The 20,231-nt window shown below is 40.5% G+C and overlaps 1 protein-coding gene across 3 annotated transcripts in view; it reads left to right on the forward strand.

Moving 5' to 3' along the window:
• Positions 1-20,231, forward strand: part of Znf292 (zinc finger protein 292) — a 75,890-nt gene that overhangs the window by 1,229 nt on the left and 54,430 nt on the right. Inside the window, exon 2 of one of the 3 annotated variants that reach the window (XM_041667354.1) lies at positions 19,737-19,888. The exons of the other annotated variants lie outside the window; for them this stretch is intronic. The gene's annotated coding sequence lies outside the window, so the exon portion shown is untranslated. The remainder of the gene's footprint in view (positions 1-19,736; positions 19,889-20,231) is intronic. 3 annotated transcript variants of the gene reach the window in all.

Below are 20,231 nucleotides of genomic sequence, written 5' to 3' on the forward strand. Positions count from 1 at the left end.
TTTAAAGAATTTTTGAAATTTCTGCCCTGAAAAAGTGCTTACTTATTCTTACTTGGTCTTTATATGCAAATCTTATTATAAACTGGAGAAATTATTTTAGTGTAATTTACAAATAGGCTCTTGCTTATAAGTGGAGTCCGCTTTTTGGGGTTTTTTTTGTTAAGTGTATGTCACCTTTTGGGAGATTGGTTTGTTTGTTTTGAGATGGAATCTTTCTGTGTAGGCCTGGCTGGCATTGAATTTTGGGTAGTTGTCCTACTTCACCCATCCCAAATGCTGGGATTTCAGATTGGCGCCACCACGACCAATTTGGAGTCCGCTTTTTTGTTTGTTTGTTTTTTGTTTTTGATTTTCGAGACAGGGTTTCTCCATAGCTTTTTGTTCCTGTCCTGGAACTAGCTTTTGTAGACCAGGCTGGCCTCGAACTCACAGAGATCCACCTGCCTCTGCCTTCCAAGTGCTGGGATTAAAGGCGTGCGCCACCACCGCCCGGCCTTGGAGTCTGCTTTTTAACCTGTAGAAAAAATTAAGTCTATTTTAGTTTGGCATATTAATTCCCTAGTAGTGTCCACTGATAATGGTTTTAAAGATGAATAATACTGGGAAAATGAAGTCTCATGCAATAAAGACTATAAGGCTCTTTATTTTTGGCGATTAATATAAAAGTGTCATTCTGTGTGTGTGTGTGTGTGTGTGTGTGTGTGTATAAAGTGGTACTAGGGATTGAGCATGCTAGATACATCATCAGTTCTTAAAGTTACTTTTAATGAATGAAACAGTTTTTTAAAATGAAGATATTTTCCTATGTTGGGTTTATTATGTGATGAGTCTTAATGTCCATAAATCGTTTTCTATTATCTTGATAAAAAATCAAACTAATGAAATAATCAGTGGTAGTTTCAAAAATTGTAAGTTATAATTCATATTGAGGACATAGCACAGACTGGCCTCAAACTCACTTAGTGGAGGATGACCTTAAATCTTGGATTTTCTTGTTTCCATCTCTCCAGTGCCGTTCCATGCTGAGGGTCACCCGGTGTCTCTTGGATGCTAGGCATGCACAGTCTAAAGACTGATTTATGCTCTCCACCCCCAAATTATAAGTCATAAAAGTGATTTCTAGATCTGGTATACAGCCCTAATTCTGCATTTGAGAGGCTGAGGCAGGCAGGTGGGATTTTTGAGGCCATCCTGGGTCACATAGAGAATGGGGGGTGGGGTTCCAACTCGAACATTTTTAAGAATTGTGTCTTTTAAGAATTGTGTCTGGACATTTACTTCAGTTAACATGGGATTTACTGTTAGAAGTAGGAGCTAGAAATTGAGTCTTCTTTTCTAACCTTGGAATTGCAATTCAACCTTTTCTACATCTTTCTCCTGTCTAGAACTGGGCTGTTCGTGCTTCAGGAATGCCAGAATGGATAAACTTATCAGTCACAGGGCTTCAGAGATAGTATTCTGTGAGCCTTGAGCAATGCTCAGTTTTTTTAAACTCATCACTTTTGTGTTTACTTAAAGTTTGTTCTGTTGCGTGTGTGTATCTGTGCGCACGGGTCACAGCATGTAGGTGTGAAGAAAGGCTTGCAGGAGTCAGTTCTTTACCTTGTGAGACCCACGGATCAACTCAGGACTTTACTAGCCCAATTTTTATTTTATATATTGTTAAAAATATCTTTAAGGTTTATTTTTATCTAATGTGTATGGGTGTTTGTCTGCACTTATGTTTATGCATCATGAATCAGAATTTATGACACCCTCATGAAGAGGGTGTCAAACTCTCTTGACATTCCAGGGCACTCTGCAACCACCGTGCCAGTAGAGTAACAGTCTGAGGGAGGCAAGACGGTATTTTGACCAAAAAGCCAGTATATGCAGGAGACCTGCTTTGGCGGGGGGTGGGGGGGGGGTGGGGGGTGGTTTCAGGTCTCAAAAGCTTTTGCATGATGACGGCAACATGGACGGATGTGCAGACGAACACACCATCTGAGGGAGAATCCGATTGTCTGCCAGCGCACTGTATTGAGAAAAGATTGCAGCTTTTTTTTTTTTTTTTTTTTTTTGGTTTTTTGAGACAGGGTTTTTCTGTAGCTATGGAGCGTGTCCTGGAACTAGCTCTTGTAGACCAGGCTGGCCTTGAACTCACAGAGATCTGCCTGTCTCTGCCTCCCGAGTGCTGGGATTAAAGGCGTGCGCCACCAACGCCCGGCTTAAGATTGCAGCTTTTATACTGTATAGTTTCACACAGTACTAAATGTGAGGGCCCTGTGAACTGGGGTGTGGTTTAGACCAGGGGTTGAAGAATCTAGATTGACCTTGACAATAGGCACCACTAGTTCCTCTTGCTAGAGATAAGAATAACTGCTTTATCAAGTGGTAATTTTCCTCAAGCCCCTAAGGGATTGAAGACCTTTATCCAAATGCCTGATATTGGGAAAAGAACTACTTTGGGGTAGCCGACACTACTACAGTTTCTTAGTTGTAACTCTGGGCCTGTTCCCTCATAACGCTCCCAAAAGGGAAGGTCCTGGTGTCTTACTCTTACCCCCATTATACTGGACCATTCTGATTTCTCTATATTAACTGAACTCCTGCGCTTAATGGCCTCAGGCTCTGGATATGAATTGTAGACATTTTATCCTTGGGATCACAAGGGTCTAGTAAGTCTCTGATGTTCCTCTTCTTGGTGTAATTAGGAAGACACATTGGAATTCTTGATTCCATGGTGGCAGTAATTTTTTTTTCCCCAGAGAATTATTTTGTTTAGAGAGGCTACATTGTACATATTTTCATCCTTTATCAAAGCCGGTGCAAAATTTCCCACAGGGAAAGGCATTAATATTGAGGATCATTAGAAATGGAAGTAAAAAGTTGCCGGAGAAGTGTGGTCTCTAGTGTTGAAGTGCTGGAACTTTGTCAGGCATCACTGGTCACCATGTGGTCCATGCCAACCAAGTATTGCTTCAAACTCTAGGACTGACCCCTCAAGTAGTTTGTTTTAGACAGATTTGAGTGCAGCACAATTTGGTGAAAAGTTTCCTGGTCAATCCCATGTGCACAATAAAGTTTAAGATGTGATTGCATCTAAACGCTGTCACGTGACATCTTCTGTAAAGATAGGTTCTATGGATTGACAAGCTTTACTGTGAGAGTGTGGGGGAGGATTTGGTGTGGTCTCATAGCACAAAGGTCATCAGACCCACATCTACTCAGCCTTCCGGGCAGATAACAAGCTAGCATCCCTTCATTTGAAGGAACAACCCTGCATGTTTAACGTGTCTGGTTCCCTTAGTACTTATTTGTGATCCATGCCTCCCACAGAACTTGGGCTACAGAGAGCTGTTAACATGTGTGGGTGCTGGGAACCTACCACAGGTTCTCTTCAAGAGCAATGGGTGCTTTAACCACTGAGCCCATCTCTCCAGCCCTGTTTATTTTAAGATTATTATTATTCTGTTTGCGTGGCATGTGCAGATGCAGCTCTGTCACAGTGTAGATGTGGAGGTCACATGACAGCCCTGTCACAGTTTATGTGTGGAGGTCACATGACAGCCCTGTCACAGTGTATGTGTGGAGGTCAAATGACTGCTTTCAAAACTGGATTGTACTTGTCGCGGTGGGGTCCCGGGTTAATTTCAGATCATCAGGTTTGTGTGGTAAGCATCTTTACCTGCAGAGCCATCCCTTCAGTCCTGTATTTTAAACTAAGCCATGCCCCCGCATTCTGGAATCAGGCAGGGGAATTTCTGAGTTCCAGGCTAGCCTGGGAAACCTGTGTCAGAACAACAGCAACATAATCCCAGCACTCAGGAGGCAGAGGCAGGCGGATCTTTGTGAGTTTGGACAGGCTCCAAAGCTACAGAGAAACCCTGTCTTGAGAAACCAAAAAACAAAAAACAAACAAAAAAACCCCCAAAAGCCGGGCGGTGGTGGCGCACGCCTTTAATCCCAGCACTCGGGAGGCAGAGGCAGGCAGATCTCTGTGAGTTCGAGGCCAGCCTGGTCTACAAGAGCTAGTTCCAGGACAGGAACCAAAAGCTACGGAGAAACCCTGTCTCGAAAAATCAAAAAACAAACAAACAAACAAAAAAAAACCCCAAAAATCTCAATGTCAACAGAATTAGCTATTGATCACCATTTTTCTTTCTCTTTTCTTCTGTTCCCTTTCCTTTCTGAAAAAGGAAAACAATCTGGGCGAGGGTAGCACTTGCACTCAGGGAGGCAGAGCTGGAGACCATCATGCTCTACAGAGTAAGATCCAGGACAGCCAGAGGTACACAGAAAAACTCTTATCTCAAAAAACAAAACAAAATAAAAAACCAAAAGGAAAACAAAGTCTGGCCTTGGTCTTCTGCCTCAGCCCTCTCTATAGGTCTGTTCCACCACAGTTTGCGTGCCTGCCTGCCTGTCTTCCCTCAAAAGTAGTTGTACATATATATATATATATATATATATATATATGGGCAGGGTGTGTTACAGGTGTATGCATCATGTAATGATTGATCAGTGTTATTAGCAGCTCCACCACCTCAAAACATCAGTAATTTCTTTGTAATGAAGCCATTCTATATCCTTTATTATAGCTAGTTATTTTGATAAACACATTACATTATTCTTGTTACTCTAACATGTAATAGGGCATCCTATTTCTAATTGTAACTTTGTACTATTAAATAAATTCTATTTGTACCCTTTTTCCCCAGTCTCTGGTTCCACAGTTTGGATTCTCCGTGTTTTGTGTTTATGTGTTGGGTTCCTTTAACTGAACTTCACATCTTCCAGTTTAGTCCATGTTTTTGTAAATGATAGGATTTCGCCATTTTATGGCTGAATAGTATTCCATTGTGTATGTGTCTTACATTTTCTTTATCCATTTATTAGTTGATGGGCACTTGGTTGATTTCCTATCTTGGTTGTGGATAGTCTCCACTGGACATGACATACTGATTTCATTTCCTTTGGACGTATACAGAATTTTTTGAATGGCTATGCTGCTGAGTACATTCTGTACTGTTTTCATTGACTGTTTACTACTGTGGGTCAGGAACCAGTGCTGTGATTCTTGGTGTTGAATAGCTCACAGTCTCCAGAAGAGAACAGTAATTTTTAATGTGATTTATCTTTTTTACTTCTAAGATGAGTACAGTAGATTGGAAAGTTTTTTGTTTAGGAATTTAAGTAGAAGCGTTACAGCAGAGTTCTTAAAGGCACTTTAATTACTCGTTGAAAAGGAAGCCAATTTAGTAGTTGAACAGTGGTTTGTTTGGGTATAATGTTTGCTTATGACATTGCATACTGGGCCGCTTGCTGATTGTGACTTGTTTCAAGTTTTTGTCTTGTGGCTGGCTCCTGTTTTTAAACACTTTGCTTGTTTTGACTGCTTGGGATTGAACCCCAGGAGTTGGTGCTAGGCAAGTGCTTTACCACGGAGCTATACCCCAAACCTAGCATGTGTTTTAAAGGTTGGAGTTCTAGAATTATGTCATTCAAACACACGCATGCACACATAGACACACGATTTTCATAATTCTAATGACTTGGTTTGTGAAAGTAGCATTTAGTTCAATAAACCTGGGTTCTGGATTCCTGGAGTAGGAGTCCTGCCCATGGCTATTTGTCCTCTTCCCAGATAACCACTGTGGTGTTGAGAAACACGAGCAGGAATTTTTGCGTTTAGATAAGTGAGTTCCAGCAGTACAGACGATTTAGAAACAGGTTCAGGTAAAAGAGCTTCAAATTTAAATGTAACTATACTGAGTGTTTACAAACTTACTTAGCACAGTTGCAGGCAATCACTTAACTGTTTACAAATTTGCCAAGGAGTCCCAGCCTTTTGGCTAAGCTAAGGGTAAGGTCAGCCCTGCAGGGTTCAAGTGTAAATTAAAAAGAAAATGAAGTGGAGCCTGGTGGGTAGCTCCCACCTGTAATCCCTTCAATGAGGAGGCTCAGTGGGAGGATTGCTATGGATTTGAAGCCAGCCTGGGCTACTTGATGAGATACCTGTCTCTTGTAATTGTGTTGTGCGTAGATCATGACCCCCCAGAGAGACCACCAGAGAGAAGCAGACTGTAATAAGCAAGGTTTATTTAGCGTCATACGAACCAGTTCAGAACCCATCTCTAACCCCTGCTGCGGTGAGGTAGAGAGGAGTTATATCTCCTCTCTGGAGTAAGCTTTTAAAGGTGTAACTACAAAGAGGCTTTTTGAAGCTGCTTTGGCACGGGTGCAAGGTCTTTTGCTCTGTCCCTTCCTGCTATGTCAGCTAGGTTTTTTCTTTTTTTTATTGCTTTATAAATAATACAATTAAAAAATTTCACCTCCTCCCATTTCCCTTCCCCTCCCTTCTCCCCCTCCCCCTCCAGTCCTAAGAGAAGGCAGGGTACCCTGCCCTGTGGTAAGTCCAAGGCCCTTCCCCCTCCATCCAGGCCTAGGAAGGTGTGCATCCAAACAGACTAGGATCCCAAAAAGCCAGTACATGCAGTAGAAACAAATCCCAGTGCCATTATCATTGGCTTCTCAGTCAGCACTCATTGTCAGCCATATTCAGAGAGTCCAGTTTGATCACATGCTCGTTCAGTCCCAGTCTAGCTGGCCTTGGTGAGCTCCCATTAGATCAGTCACACCGTCTCAGTGGATGGATGAACCACTCGCAGCCCTGACTTCCTTGCTCATCTTCTCCCTCTTTCTGCTCTTCATCTGGGCCTTGGGAGCTCACTCCGGTGCTCCAGTCTGGGTCTCTGTCTCTATCTCCATCCATTGCCGGATGAAGGTTCTATGGTGATATTCGAGATATTCATCAGTGTGGCTATGGGACAAGACCAGTTCAGGCACCCTCTCCTCTACTGCCCAAGGACCGAGCTGGGGACATCCCCTTGGACACCTGGGAACCCCTATAGAGCCAAGTCTTTTGCCAACCCTAAAATGGCTCTCTTAATTAAGATATTTTTCTTCCCTGCTCCCATATCCGCCCTTCCTCCATCTCAACCATCCCACTCCCCCAAGCTCTTCCCAATCCTCCCCTTCTCCCTTCTCTCTCCCCCCCCCCCTTTCTTTCCACCCCACCCCCATGCTCCCAACTTTTGCCCGGCAATCTTATCTACTTCCAATTTCCAGGAGGATCTATATATGTTTTTCTTTGGGTTCATCTTATGATTTAACTTCTCTAGGATCATGAACTATAGGCTCAATGTCCTTTGTTTATGGCTAGGTCAGCTAGGTTTTTTTTTTTTTTTTTTGTTCTTAGATCAAGGCCACCCTGTTCCTGACTCAGGCCATCTTTATCAGCCTGTACCAGGTGGCTGCCTGGGCTGAGCAAGAGTGTCTTTGTGTTTGGAATCTTCCCAGTGGGAGGGGGGAAGGAAAGTGCTATCTTTCTGGGAACATGAGGCTAGTCTGTTTCTAATTTTAAAACATTCTGCTAGGAAATTCCTTCTTGTCTCTTTGAGAATAAGGGGTGGAGGGTCCCACAATTGAAAATCTGAACTTTTCTTTTTTTCTTTCTTCTTTTTGAAATAGTCTCTCTCTGTAACCCTGGCTGGCCTGGAACTTGCTGTGTAGACCAGGTTTTCCGTAGGCTCACAGAGATTTGCCTGCCTCTGCGTCCCAAGTACTGGGATTAAAGAAATTCTGAATTTTTAAGAAAACATTTAAACCAGGCATTGTGAGACTGTGAGTGGTTTTTTTCATGTAATCCCAGCATTCTGGAGACAAGCAGGAGACATGAGTTCAAGGCCAACCAGGTGTCCAGAGAGACACGGCCCAACATTGAATGCTTGCGGCTCTTCCAGAGGACCCTGGTTTAGTTCCTAGCACCCAAGTTGGGTGGCTCATAATCTGTAATTCCTGCTTCAGGGGATCCAGTGTTCTCTTGCCACCATGCCATCTACACATATGACATACATACACATACGTAAAAAAATATTTTTTTTTTCCGAGACAGGGTTTCTCTAAAGTAGCTTTGGAGCCTGTCCTGGAACTAGCTCTTGCAGACCAGGCTGGCTTCAAACTCAGAGATCCGCCTGCCTCTCTCTTCCAAGTGCTGGGATTAAAGGAGTGCGTCACCACCGCCCGGCAAAAAAAATAAAATATTTTTTAAGAAAAAAATGAAGCATTTATATTCAAGGACCTAGGTTTAGATAGTATAGGAGTTGTAAGATGCTGGAGACTGTAGTAAGATACACATTTATGCAGCAAGATTTAAATACCACTTTATTATGACTGTTCGGAAATGTCAGAAGGCTGTGTATCATTAAACAAAATAGTTTTGCTTTTGCATACTGGGAATTGAAGCTAGTGCCTTCTAATACGTATGAAATAAACTATACCACTTAGGCTTGTGTAATGTAAGTATACTCTTTAATGTTAGAACAGTGACAGAATTGCCTTGTAATTTATTTGTCAGAATGTATTCCTGTTTTGTGTGTGTGTGTGTGTGCTTAGGTTTATTTATTCATTTATTTTAATGGGCTTTGGGGTTTTACCTTCATGTATGTCTGTGTGAGGATGCCAGATGCCCTGGAACTGGAATTACAGACAGTTGAGAACGGCCATGTGGGTGCTGGGAATTGAAGCCAGGTCCTTTGGAAGAGCAGACAGTGCTCTTAACAACTGAGCCCTCTCTCTAGCCCCGTATTCATATTATTAAGCAACATGTGATTGTGCATTGAAATGGGCAGTAAATATTCAGACCTAAGGAGGTACATACGGTGAAAACTTGATCTTTCCATTTTAAAACGTTTTCCTGTTTCTAGGTAGGTGTGTGTGTGCATACATATTGCTGTGGTAGGAATCTTAGTAAAGGTAACATACTCACCTTGTACCTTCCTGTTGTTTTCTAGTGCTTGACAGATGGAGCCCAGGCCTCCTCGAGGCAAGCACTTCACACTGAGCTAGATCCCAGCCCTGTTTTGTTTTTTTATATGTTTTTGACTCAAAATACATTGTCTTGTAGCAAATTATTTAACTCTTTGGCTTTGTGTTTTAAAATTGAACAACAGTCAGGCATAAAGATAACAATCATTTGTACTCTCAGCACTCAGTGTAAATTACACTGTGAAATCCTGTCTAAATAACAACAAAAATCCCAACAACAAGCAACAAAACTCTGCCTGATAATTGTGGTTTGGGATTGTGCCTTACTTACTAGGTAATTAATTATTGGTTGATATTCAGAAGAGTAAGCCATCTGTTTATTTATTTATTTACTCGCGTATTTGTGATTATTTCTGTGTGCTTGGGTGTTTTTCCTGCTTGTGTGTATGTGTACCATGTACATCCCTGGTGCCTGTAGAGGCCAGAAGAGGGCATGGGATCCCCTGGGATGTAACTCAGTGGTAAAGAATTTAACTAATAGGGCCAAAGCTTTAATTTGTCAGTTTTAAAAATGTAAGGGACCCAGGAGAGGCTCCAAAACCACAGAGAAACCCTGTCTCGAAAAACAAAACAAAAAAAAATGTAAGGGCAGAGAGTTTGAAACTGCATAAGCATGTTCCTTAAGAATAAGCCTGATTTTGATTAGGGGCTATCTCAATTGGTAGGTACATTAAATCAGAATATAAGATGACTTGCCTCTTAATTAGGGATAATTACTTTAGGTATTGAGGGAGTAATAGGCCATTTAAATTGTAAAAACTTAAATAACATCCTTAGGAAATATTTTAAATGTTCATAATTAGTGTGGTTTGCATACTGAAGACAGTAAGTTCTACTTTCTAGAATGTGCTTATGTCAATTTTAGCAAAGGAAGAAACTACCCAACTTCTTTCTGCTTCTTATTACGTTTTGGTCTGAAAATAAAACGAGGAATGAGATGTGTTCTGTAGCTGTCTTTCATACCTTTGCTTCTTGGTTTATTTATTGATTTTTCAGTGCTGGAGAGCCTGGAGTCTTGATCTTGCTAGCAAGTACTCCACTAGTGATTTAGACCCTCCGCCCTTGCAACATTTCCTTAACAATACAGAAAACAGGAGTTTTGTTCTGAGACAAGGTCTCCAGGTAGCCTGGGGCTTGCTGTGCAGCTAAGGAGGACCTTGAGCTCCTGATCTGTCTCTACCTTTCAAGTGCTGTGGCTCCCTGAGTACTTCCTGGTTGTACTTTAAGAAAAATGTTATTTTTCTCCTCTAACTTTGCATTAAAAAAATAATGATCTCCAAGTATACATATTTAGCCAAGGAGATTTCTTATTATCAAATGCATCTTTTCTTTATTTAATCAGAGTTGTGGAGCGCATCTCTGCTGTTATTGCTTACAAAACTCAGGGACTATATACACAGTTGAGCAATAACACTAGGAAGGTAGTGAGACTAGTGATAAATACAGTAAGTGGAGTATGGGTTGGGTTAAGAGAAGTAGAGCTTTTTGGAAAAAAAATGCTTTTGAGACTGTAGCTTTATGCTGGCCAGGAACTTACTACGTACACCCGGATTCCCTCAATTTGTGATAGTTCGCAGCATATTGAAACTGGAATTACAAGTATGAGCTACTACACCCTTTTTAAAGTATCTTAAAAGTTTTATCTATTTTATTTTATGTTTATGAGTGATTTTGTCTGCATCATATGTGTGCCTGGTACCCATATAAGACAGAAGAAGGAGTTGGATCCCCTGGAACTAGAATTACAGGTGTTTGTGAGCTACCATGTGAGTGCTAGCGACCAAACCTAGGTCTGTTGTGGTGTTCGAATCCACTGGGAGAAACCAAAATCTTAGGCTCAATTCAAATTTAGACTAAATGAGTCTATTCTTACTGTTAACAGAAGGACGGCAGCCTCAGAACTAGACAGCATGCCATGTGGAAAGGGGTTAAAGTGGGGTTTTAAAGTGGACATCAGAAAGGTGTGTATTTTTATGACTATCCTTGGAATCCTCACTGGGCAGGAAAGTTGTTTTTCTTCCTTCAGTCATTTCTTCTTTTCCCACTCTATAGTAGTAAAAAGATCATTCCATCCCATTCCAGGTTTTACAGAAGCAAAGGCAGCTGTTAATACTTCACAGCCCATTATTCTATTCTCTCTCACCTGCAGGCCAGTAAGATCTCCCAGATCAAAAGGCCAATGACCCTTAAGGGATGCCTGGCTCCATATTAAGTTTCTTCAGTCATCACAAGGGACCTGTGTAAATTATTACCCAGGTCTGAACACTTTCATGACTGGGATAGAGTAGTTCATTTCTAGGCAGTCAGAAAGATAGTACCACCAGGTTAGGACTGACTGTCATGTCCTTCTGCAGGTCCTCTGCAAGAGCAACAAGCACTCTTAACTGTTGAGCCACCTCTCCAGCCCTTATATTTTTATTTAAATAACCAATCAACTTGAGATAGGGTCTTGCAATGTAGTTCAGCCTGGGTTTAAGCTCACGGCACTTGTGCTTTAGTCTCCTGGGTGTTGAGGTTAGAAGCATGAGTCACTATGCCTGGAACCTCTCTCTGCTCTCTAGTCTTTGCCTTAAAACAAGTGTTCTTTCTACCCCTTCACAATGACTTTGACAATTTTGTAGAATGCCCTTTTTATTTTATCATGTTTCTTTACTGTGGTATTGAACCTGGTCTCAAGTCTGATCTTGTCCAATCTAATAGTAGCATCCTAATGCTTATCCTAATCTTAGGTCTTTTTGCTTATGAAGTCTTCCTTTTGTCGTTTTCATTGGTAGTCTAGTGCTTGAAATAATATTTCTAAAGCTTAGATTTTATAATAGAAACTTAAGAGACTGTAGATCTTGCTCTGTAACAGAATTATGGCACAATGCTTACAATGTGTAATTTCTCCCCTCTCCTCCAGGGAACTCGGGCCTTATAGCAGCTGAGCAAGCTTGCAACCTTAACATTGTGGTGTACACTGTCTTTTTAGGGTTTTTTTTTTGTTTTTGTTTTGCTTTGTTCTGTAGGATCTCATTGTGTATAGGCTGCCCTCAAACTTACTCTTTCCAATGCAGTCTTCTGGGTGCTGGCATTATATACATGTGCTACCATGACTGCCATGTGAGATGTCTTGTTCTATTTTCACACACTTGAAAAAAAAAAAAGTGCCGGGTGGTGGTGGCACACACCTTTAATCCCAGCACTTGGAGGCAGAGGCAGGCGGATCCCTGTGAGTTCCAGGCCAGCCTGGTCTCCAAGAGCTAGTTCCAGGACAGGCTTGATAGCTACAGTAAAACCCTGTCTCTAAAAAAAAAAAAGTTACTTTTGCATTTATGGTCTACTAGTAGATCATAATCAACAGTTGGAAAAAGAAACCTTTTTTTTTTTTGATAGGGGTGTTTTGCTTGCATATCTGTTTGTGTACCATGTGTATGGAGTGCCCATGGAGACCAGAAAGGCATCATATCCCTTGGAACTGGAGTGAGTGATGGGAATTGAGCACTGGTTTCCTGAAAGATCAGCCAGTACTCTTAACTGCTGACCCATCTCTCCAGCCCTAGAAAACAGTTTTTAGGGGATCTTTGGGCCTTGCCTGCTAGTATAGCACAGAGCTAAGCTACTCCCAAAGTTAAGCTGACCTTTTAGTTTGCTTGACCCAGATCATTTTTTTTTCCTTTTTTCCTTGCAGTGCTGACACCTATATAGGGAGCATCTGCATGCTGTACTGGAGCATATTCCCAGCTCCCCTCAAAACATTCTACCTGATTAGGAAAAACATCAAATTTAAAATAGTTGTTTTTTGAGTCAGGTTCTAATGTATCCCACACCTGGAATCCACTGTGTAGCTGAAGATGACCTTAAATTCTCAGTTCACACTCCATTACTGAGGGAAATTAGAAAAGGAACTCAAGGCAGGAGGACCATGTGTGAGAAACTGAAGCAGAGACCATAGAAGAATGCTGCTTACTTGAATAACTCAGGACCACCTGCTCAGGCGTTATACCACCCAAGGTGAGCTGGACCCTGCCACATCAATCATTAACCAAGAAAATGCCCCCACAGTCTTAACCATGGGCCAGTCTGGTGGGCCATATTCTCTGTTGAAGTTCCCTCTTTTCAAATGACTCTGGCTTGTGTCAGTTGACAAAAAATAATCAGAGTAATATTTTAATTATACTTTAAAGCCATCTGTTACCACTTTGAAAATAGCACAATTACTGATTCATCTTTTTGTTTAGAGCCTGCATTTTAGAGAAGACAAATGACTTTTTGCAGTGATGTATGCAGGTATGCTAGGTGGTTATTGTTTTAGCGATGGAACTTTTTCTTTGTTCAAAAGAGAAGGAAATTGTTCTGAAGATTCCCCCCTCTTGCCCCAGAACTTAAACTGGTGGTGGATGAAGTGGTGGAGTGGGCTAGGGTGGACTGGGATGGTTGGGGTGGGTTAGAGAAAAGCTAGAAACTTGAAAGTAGAGTTCTCATATAGAGTCCAAAAGCAGAATGCTTATTGGAATTAAAGGGTACACACTAGTTTATCATGATTAGGAGGTGTTGATACAGTCTGCTTCTATCCCTGATTTTTCCGGATATCTCTGATTGTCCTGAAATCTCACTCTGTAGACCAGGATGGCTTTGAACTCACAGAGATCTGCCTGCCTCTGCCTCCCTGAGTGCTGGGCTTAAAGGTGTGCCACCATCGCCTGGCTAAGTGGAAGGTTCTTTTTTTTTTCTTTCTTTTTTTCTTTAATTTTCTTTCTTTTTTGTTATTTTGTTTTTGTTTTTTTGAGAAAGGGTTTCTCTGTGTAGCTTTGGTGCCTGTCCTGGAACTAGCTTTTGTAGACCAGGCTGCCCTCACAGAGATCCACCTGCCTTTGCCTCCCAAGTGCTGGGATTAAAGGTGTGCGCCACCACTGCCTTGTTTCAGTGGAAAGTTCTTAATGAAAACAAATTGAAATAAATGCAGCATAGAGTGTGTTTATATTGGATACTGATATCTTGGAAAAGAAAGAATTTACTGCACTGAGGACTTTACACATGTGAAATGATTAAGAATTTATCTTATTCCTTCATAGCGTGGTCCACATTTCAAGAGAACAAATTCTTCCAGTTAAAGACTTAGATGACCAGCCAGTGTTTTTGGTGTGCAATAAATGTGACTGGAAGATAAAAAGTGTTGTAGGAGAAAAAACCAGGGTCAAAATCTAGCAAGGTAGACGGTGTGAGGCAAGACTAGCCAGCATAGGCACTCTGTGGACCAGCCTTTAATTCCTTTTTAGTGTATAGTCTACAGAAGTTACATCACCTGTGATTTTCTGATGGTTTTATCTAGAAGAATGCATGGAATAATATATCCCATGAAAGAAACAGTAAAATGAACAGCTGAGAAAGAGTCATATCCAACACAGCAAACCAACAAATCATTTCCAACCCCCAGCTAACAGAAGAAAAGGAAATACTACCATTACAATCAACTGGAATATTTCCCAAGAAAATTTGTAGAAAATAACTTCAAATTGTAAATGGATTCAAGGTGCCAATACAAGAAGTAGACTGCCTGTATTAAGTAAGAGCCAGCTGAGTGTGTGGTCCAAATCTTTAATTCCAGCATTTGGGAGGCAAAGGCAAGCCTATATCTTTGAATTAAAAGAAATAGCCCAGGCTAGTGCTGGGCCAGGTGGTGTTGCATACCTTTAATCCCAACACTTGGGAGACAGAGGCAGGTGGATCTCTGTGAGTTTGAGGCCAGCCTCAAACATAGTCAACAGAGTGAGTTTCAGGACAGCCAGAGATACACAGAGAAATCGTGTCTCGAGCAAAAAAAACACAAAAAGCAAAAAAACTTTCTACTGTATGATTAAATTCTTCAAAAGAGAAATCCTGTTTCTAAAAACAACAACAAAAAAGCCAGGCTAGTTTATATAACAAGTTCCAAGCTAAGCAGGACTACACAGTGATATCTTATCTCAAAATCAAAAACCATAAAACACAACACAAAATAAACCTCTGAAACAAACAAAAACCCAAGAACCTACGAAAAAAAAAACTATCCAAAAGCTGACTGTCTATGGATAAGAATCAAGAATCATCCTACCATGCAAACAGAAACCATCAGCAAACAGGTGTAGCTGCTGTTATGTCTGATAAAGTTGACTTTAAACTAAAACCAGCAAAAGAGATATAAAGAAGACAGTACATTTTAATAACAATAATATTATTATGTACTAAATGTTGGGGCTCTCACTTCTTTAAAAGAAACACCAGAGGTACACATAAGTCCTGAACACAGTAAGCAATACTCAGTCGTATTTAGATAGGTCTTCCAAGCTTAATATCAGCAAAGAAATTTTAGGCCTAAATTATGCCATCAATCAGTGTATTTAACAGATAACTCTAGAAGGTTGTACCCAACAGGTTAAAGGATACACACTCTACTCAGCAGAACATGGAATCTTCTCCAAAATAGATCGCATCATAGGTCACAAAGCAAGCCCTGGAAGATACAAAACATCAAGACAATCCCTTATGCTGCCATACCACAGTAGAATAAAAGTAGAAATAAAGAACAGGAGAGTCTTCAGAAACTTCAGCATTGCCTGGACACTGAATAGACACCTTTGAATGGGCGGTAGGTCACTCAAGAAGTCAGAGAAGAAATTGAGACATTTGTGCACAAATGGATAGCACAACTACTAGATCCTCTGGGACACAACCAAGGCAGCCCGAAGGGGGAGTTTATACCTGTAAGTGCTCTCATTAAATAATCAGAGACATGCACTCCTGGGACTCCAGAAAACCAAAATGAAGCCATTCCTAGGTGAAACAGAGACACCAATAACAACAAAATTATCAAAGAGTTGGGTCTTTAAAAGGTAAACAAGATAAGTGAACACCTAGCCAAACCAAGAGAAGACCCATATTGATAAAATAGAGTCTATTGCTACAGAGATTGCAGTGAAATCCAGGACTGTAGAGAATACTTTGAAAACTTATATTCCCCAAAGTTGGAATCTCTAGAAGAAAAGGAAACAACTTCTAAATGCATGTGACTAACCAAAACTACACCCAGAACATGGAGATCATTATAAGAAACAGAACTGAATCTAGCTAAAGTCCCCCACAGTGAAGAGTCTAGCACCAGACAGTCACTTATAATTCTTTTTTTTTTTCATTTAAAGAGAGGGTCTTATGTAATATGGCTCACCTGGAGCTCAATATATAGCCTCAACATGACAAGCAATTCTCCTGTCTAGTGATGGGATTAAAGGTGTACACCACCATGCTTGTCCCACTATCAAATTTTTAAAGATTGACAAACCAGATAAAGATGACAGTAAAACTATAGGCCAATTTCTCTTACAAACATAGATGCTAAATACTCAACAAAATACTTGCAAGTCAAATTTAAGAACATGTTAATATCATACAGGGACTGAAGAGATGGCTCAGTCGGTAAGGGTTTGTTGTGTAACATGATGTGATTTGAATTATAGTCCTCATAGGCTCATATATTTGAATGCTTGGTCCACCATTGGTTTGGGAAGGTTTAGGAAGTGTGGCTTTGTTGGAGGAGGTGTATCACTGAGGGGTAGGCCACACCAGGCCCAGTCTCCCTGCCTCCAATTTGCAGATCAGGATGTAAGCTCTTAGCTGCTGCTCCAGAGACATGCTTGCCTTGATGCTGACATGCTTCCCACTGTGATGGTCTTGGACTCACCCTGAAACTCTAAGCAAGCCTTCAATTAAATACTTTGTAAGTTGCCTTGGTCATGGTATCTCTTCAGAGCAATAGAAAAGTAACTAAGACACCTGAAAACCTGAAGTTTTGTTTTCAGTTCCCATATAAAAAGGTGGTAGGACTCCAGTAACAGTTGAGCAATATTTATTAGGTACTTTGAACTTTGTTATTTTTTAAAAATTTATTTTGTGTGTATTTTACCTACATGTTTGTATGTATACCACTTTCATGCAGTGTCAGAAGAGGGCATCAGATTCAGTGGTACTAGAGTACCAGATGGTTGTGAACTGCCATATGGATGCTGAGAACCAAACCCGGGTCCTCCTCTAGAGCAGCCAGTGCTCTTAACCACTGAGCCATCCATCCATCTATCTGCTGTACACTTAGCTCTCATAACTTAATTGTCTCCTCTGTCATGTATGCCTTTGCTAGTATCACATTGTCTTAGTTCCTGTAGCTGTAGATTGATTCTTGGTATCTGTGTACATCAAGTGTTCTCTCCTAGGTCTCTAAAACTGGCTTAACTTCTTATGTGAAATTAACAAACAATTGTCAAATCTATTTTAAAAATCCAGAGGGATTTTATTAGCAGTGCCTGGGGGTGTTTTTTTCAGTCAATCTAGTAGAAAGGTATCTCTTCTCTTTAGTAATGACAGGAAAGGCCATGACTGAGGAGAGATCATACCTATTAAAAGGTTGTGAATACTGAAGTAAATATGATAGCTTGTGGAAGCGGACATTAGAGGCAAAGATACTCTGAAGATGGTAGGAGTACTTTGAAATAGAACAGAAATGTTTGAGCAAGTATCTTAATTACTTTTTTTTTTTTTTTTTTTTTTTTTTTTTTTGCGAGGAGTCGGGTAGGGTTTCTTTGTTACAGTTCTGACTGGCCTGGAACAGGCTTTGTAGACTGGGCTGGCCTCTAACTCAGAGAGATCCACTAGCCTCTGCTTCCCAAGTGCTGGAATTAAAGGTGTGTGCCACCACTGCCTATTAATTATAAATGCCATGGATAAACACAATGATGAAGGCATCCATTTGCCTGCAAATTTTAAGATGTTGTTTTTTTTTTCTGCTGTGTAGTACTCCATTGTGTAAATGTACCACATTTTCCTCATCCATTCTTCGGTTGAGGGACATTTAGGTTGTTTCTCGGTTTTGGCTATAACAAACAAAGCTGCTGTGAACGTAGTTGAGCACATGTCCATGTGACACAATAGAGCATCCTTTGGATATATACCTAAAAGTGGTATTGCTGGGTCTTGAGGAAGGTTGTTTCCTAATTTTCTGAGAAATCGCCACACTGACATCCAAAGGGGCTGTACCAGCTTGCAGTCCCACCAGCAGCAATGCAGAAGTGTTCCCTTTTCCCCACAACCTCTCCAGCATAAGTGGTCATCAGTGTTTTTGATCTTGGCCATTCTTACAGGTGTAAGATGGAATCTCAGAGTTGTTTTGATTTGCATTTCTCTGATGACTAAGGATGTTAAACATTTCCTTAAGTGTCTTTCAGCCATTTTAGATTCCTCTGTTGATAGTTCTCTGTTTAGGTCTGTACTCCATTTTTTAAATTGGATTATATGTTCTTTTGATGACCAATTTCTTGAGTTCTTTGTGTATTTTGGAGATCAGACCTCTGTCTGATGTGGGGTTGGTGAAGATCTTTTCCATTTCTGTAGGCTGTTTTGTCTTGTTGACTGTGTCCTCTGCTTTACAGAAGCTTTTCAGTTTCAGGAGGTCTCAATTATTATTATTATTATTATTATTATTATTATATTTATTTATTTATTTATTTATTTATTGGTTTTTCAAGAAAGGGTTTCTCTGTGGTTTTGGAGCCTGTCCTGGAACTAGCTCTTGTAGACCAGGCTGGTCTTGAAGTCACAGAGATCCACCTGCCTCTGCCTCCCAAGTGCTAGGATTAAAGGCGTGCGCCACCACTGCCTGGCTCAGGAGGTCCCAATTATTAATTGTTTTTCTCAGTGTCTGTGCTTACTGGAGTTATATTTAGGAAGTGGTCTCCTGTGCCAATGCATTCAAGTGTACTTCCCACTTTCTCTTCTATAAGATTCAGTGTGGCTGGCTTTATGTTGAGGTCTTTGATCCATTTGGATTTGAGTTTTGTGCATGGTGATAGATATGCATCTATTTTCATTTTTTTACATGTTGATATCCAGTTATGCCAGCATCATTTGTTAAATATGCTTTCTTTTTTTGTCCATTTGATATTTTTTGCTTCTTTGTCAAAATCAGGTGTTCGAAGGTGTGTAGATTAATATCCGGGTCTTCAGTTTGGTTCTGTTGGTCCTACTGTCTATTTTTATGCCAATACCAGGCTGTTTTCAGTACTGTAGCTATGTATTAGAGTTTGAAATCAGGGATTGTGATGCCTCCAGAAGTTCTTTTATTGTGCAGGACAGCTTACACATATTTAAGTTGTGATTATGTTATAGTTTGTTGCAACCAGAGTTGTTAGGGTCAAAGCCTGGGCCTTGACATCCCTAACAATCTAGGGGTGGCCATCCATCCTCAAAAGTCCCAGTTAGACAGACAAATGGTAGAAAGAAGAGAAAGGAGATTTATTCAATATGTCCTCTTTGGGAAGAACAACAAAGAGGGCCAATTTATCTTCAGTACATGAGATTTATGTTTAAATGAGAGAAAGGTATGCACAAGTAGGCAGTCCTGACCAAGGTGTGAGTTCTCCAGCTAAGTGGTCTGACAGTTATCAAAGCTGTGTGGAAATCTCTTTCCAGCAAACTCCTCTTTCTGTTTTGACTACAGGTTGCCAAATATTTCCTTTTTTCCAGCTTGAGAAATTCCAATTTTGTAGGGTTCATTATATCAACAGTCTGATAGTCAATAGGAGGAACACAAGTGTCTCTTGAGTTTATAATAACTGCCAGGACATCAGTGGATTGAGTACTCTGATTTCTATTATGATTTCTTCTACCCATGACCTAGAGTTGTGTTTACAATTACCATTTGTTGATAGGAATATTGTTTTTGGTTATATAATTTTATTGCACTGTGTTCCAGGAATATGAGAGGAGTAGCATTTGCTACACTCCTGAATAGTGGAAGTAATGATAACATGGTTGAAGAAAGAGTTGAGTAAAAAAACTAATCCTGAACCTGCTCTTTCTCTTAGTTTCTTCTGTGAAGACTTATTACTGTTTACACTGCTCTGGTTTGGATTTTCTAAGTAAAAGTAAGCATAACCAGCAAAGAAGTCCAACTGTAGCTGCAAATTGGGGGAGAAGTACTTGCTTCTTAGAGTTGTGAAGAATACATTGACATTTTGTAAGTAATGGTTACTTTGCTATTATAAAGTAACTCCATCAATTTATAATTGACCTAAGTTACCAGAAGACTCATTTGAATGTTGCAGAGGCAATTGGGTCCTTATATTTTACAGTACCCTCTGATGATAACACTGTAAAACAGTATGGAATGTTCTTTTTTTGAGTAGTGAATGATGGAGGTTAAACTCAGAGTGTTGGCCAGACAAGTACAAAGCTCTCTTCCTTTGTACATTTTGAGACAGAGTCTTATTTAGTTCCCCTTTAACAGGTTGGCCTTGAACTCAAGATATTCTTGCCTCAACCTCCTGAGTACAGCATTGACTGACTACAGAATAAACTCC

The sequence above is a fragment of the Microtus oregoni genome, unplaced genomic scaffold (assembly GCF_018167655.1).
Source record: "Microtus oregoni isolate MIOR12 unplaced genomic scaffold, Mior012 000017F_ref0000208, whole genome shotgun sequence".
Taxonomy (NCBI): domain Eukaryota; kingdom Metazoa; phylum Chordata; class Mammalia; order Rodentia; family Cricetidae; genus Microtus; species Microtus oregoni.